This window comes from Rhinolophus ferrumequinum, chromosome X (assembly GCF_004115265.2).
Source record: "Rhinolophus ferrumequinum isolate MPI-CBG mRhiFer1 chromosome X, mRhiFer1_v1.p, whole genome shotgun sequence".
Taxonomy (NCBI): Eukaryota; Metazoa; Chordata; class Mammalia; order Chiroptera; family Rhinolophidae; genus Rhinolophus; species Rhinolophus ferrumequinum.
Window position 1 is genome coordinate 20719757 of NC_046284.1, and position 3629 is coordinate 20723385.

Below are 3629 nucleotides of genomic sequence, written 5' to 3' on the forward strand. Positions count from 1 at the left end.
CACTGAAAAGTAGATGATACTAATAGTCTGAGAAAAGGAAGAAGAATACAGGAAATTCCAGGCAGAAAAATAAATTAACTTTTAAGAAATTGATGATAAATGATTCCTAATGAAACACCCAGTACAAAGAAATTGGGGAAATCCACCACCTCCTACAGAAATCTGGAGGAACTTCTGATGATGCCACTCAAAAACCCACCCATTTTTATAACAACACCAGTCGTTCTGGATTAGAGCCCGCCTGAATGACCTTATTTAACTTGATTACCTCTGTAAAAGCCCTACGATTAAGATAATGTTCTAAGGTACTGGAGGTTAGGATTCCAACATATATTTTCCGGGAGACAGAATTCAACCAATCACAGGTCCCATGTTTATATCAGTGTCTCAAAAGAAAAATTCTCTGGCTTGACCCATGTTATTCTAGATCCTGTATGTCATTTCACTTTGAAACGTGTATAAGATGTGAGGGAATTCACCTCCTTTTAAAAAGTCTTCAAGGAATTTAGAGTCCATTTGACTGTAGTGGAAAACCATGTATAAGAAGTATCAGCTTTGGATTTGATTAGGAAGGACTTGAATCCATGCTTGGTCACACCAGCTATATGACATTATACAAACTTCTTAACCTTCCTAAGCCATTATTTATTTCCTCATGTAAAGTGGGTAAAATAATACTTATATATTGGGTTCCTTATGAGATTTCAGTGAGATAACAAATATGAAGTGTGAGCACTCAATAAATGGGACTTTTTGCTGCAACTACAATAGCAACAATAGTTTTTAATTATTTTTTAGGGAATGACAATGACTTGGGGCTTGTGTATGGCACAGTGGGAGCATAAGACAAAGAACATTTAAATATGCCCTTGATGAGGCAGGAACCATCTGAATAGAGGAAGTTGTAAATGAGTTCTGACTTGATTCCAATCTAAGAGGGCCGCCTCTATCAGAGATACAGAAGAAGGAAAGAGGTGGTTAGTATATAAAAGTCAGGAACAAAATGTGGTAGAAGCTGAGATGGCACAGGTGGAAGGCTACAGCTTAAAAAAATTTTGTATGTCACACTAAGGCATATATCACCCTACATTCACCAGGAAACAATGGGAAGATTGAATGGGGGACTGATGTGATTCATTTTATTTTAATGTTCACTCTGAGGCTGATGCTGAAGGATGGAATGTGGGTCAAGTCCAGTAATGAGTACTTTGCAGGTGATAGTTATTGAGGGCTTAAAGACAAAGAAGATAGGAAGATAAAAGTGACATTTAGAGTCATTAGAACTTGGTGATTAGTTGGAAAGTGGAGGTTAGGGGGAGGTAGGGATCTGGGATGGGCCCAAGTGTCTGACTTAGGCAATCAGACCTGACATGGGTTAGGCTCTCTCTAGTTTTTTTATTCTTTTGCCTGGAATATTTCTTATTTTCTCTTTGCTTTCCTATAGCTTTCCCCAGGCTAATTCCTACTCACTGGATCTATTCATTTAATTCAGGATTTCTGACTTAACTACCAAGTCTATTTTAGTAGTTCCTCTAATAGGCATCCCATAGGTCCTCAAACTTTCATATAGCACCATATTGAAATAGGATGAATCTCATTAAATTGTGGATATTCAACCCATTTTTTATAGATTTCAAAATCAACTTTAGATCATGTTATAATTGGCATGCAATAAAATCACCCATTTTAAGTATACACTTCAATTTGGTTTGAAATACATTCATACATATGTACGCGTATATGTGTGTGTGTGTCTTGAGTTTCTTTAATTGCATCCTATTCACACCATTGGTGAGGGAGGGATTCCTGCCCTAGGGTTATAGGGATGGCTGAATACACAACTCCTGACAATGGGCAGACAAAATCAACAGCAGTTTATTACCCACATATACTCACAAAGCAGGTGAGGGGGACACTGAATGTCACATGGGGGGTTGCACTTGAGAACAGAGTGAGCAAGCAGGGGCTGTGGGAGGCAGGCTTTATAGTATCAAGAGGATGCAGTGCCCTTGGTTCCTGGAGGAGGATGTGATTGATTTGTTTGAATAATTCCTTGTGCTGGTGGGAAACGGAAACCCACTACTCAGGGATAAGCAACAACTATGCCTGGTCTCCTTGATAGGAGTTGTTTGGCTGGGGACCCTACCTATGGAAGCAGAGTGGGGAGAAGAACTTGTGGTTAGAGCATTTGAGGTCCTCCCAGTTTCCCCAGATGTCAAGTCAGCACATAAATATTGGGCCTTAATTTTAGGCCTTATACCACAGTATGTGTATATCCATGTATGTACATATGGGTATATGTGTGTGTAAACACCACCACAATTGAGATATAGAACATTTCTATCACTCCAGAATGTTTGCTTCTGCCCCTTTGCAATCAGTTATACCCCTGGCCCAAGCAATCCGGACTACAGATTAGTTTTGCCTATTCTAGGACTTTATATAGATCAGGGGTGTCGAAACTGCTGCCCGTGGGCCAACTGCGGCCCGCGATCCATTTTTTATTGTCCTGCAGCAAATTCCAAAAATATATTTAGTTTACTTAAAGAAACCAGGTGAGGCAATACGTACTTCACCTCGAGTGAGTGGCCCAGCTGTTTGTGTATTTTACCGCATATGGCCCTTGGTGAAAAACGTTGAAAAAAGTTTGGACACCCCTGATATAGATGGAATTATGTAGTATGTACTATTTTATATCTGGCTTGCTTCACCTCAGCATAATGTTTTTATATTCATCATGTTACAGCACGTATCAGTACTTTATTCCCTATTATTGCCAGGTAGTACTCCAATGTATGGATAGGCCATACATGTTTTATTTATTAATCTGATCAAAATGTGGGTAGTTTGTACTTTAGGCTATTATGAATAAAGCTACTATGAAAATAATTATCCAAGTCTTCATTTGGGCATATTTTCATTTCTAGAGCAAACACCCAGGAGTGGAATTTCTAAGTTATATGGTTGGTATATATTTAACTTTATAAGAAACCGTCAAACTGTTTTCTAAAATGGTTTTACTATCACACACTCCCACCAGCAATATGTGAAAGTTCTAGTTCTCCACATCCTCCCCAATATTTGGTACTGTCATTATTATAGTGTATTTTTAATTTATTATGTTTAATTTTAAACATACATGTGTGTCTTATCTCGTACTTTTTATTTTTATTTCCCTGATGAATAGAATATTAAACACATTTCTCATGTCCTTATTGTCCATTCATATATCTTCTTTTATGCAGGTCCTGTTCAAGTTGCTAGGCTATTTTTAAATTGTCATCTGTCTTCCTATTATTGAGTTATAGTGGTTCTTTATTGTATTTTGGAAAAAAATCCTTTGTCAGCTATATACGTTCCAAATGTTTTCTCTAGGTGTGTACCTTGCTTTTCAATTTTCTGAAAGTAATCTTTTGAAATGTGACATTTTTCATAATTTATAGAAAGTCCAATTTATAATTTTTGTCTTTTATGATTTGAGGTCCTCTGAAAAGCAGATGCCGAAATAGAATTAGACATTCAAGAAGTTTAATGGGGGAAACACTGGTGGAGAATAAAGAACAGGGGGAGAAGAAAGGGCAGGTGAGGGGACTGAACCTTCAGTCCGTGAAGGGAGAGGGAGAAGGAAG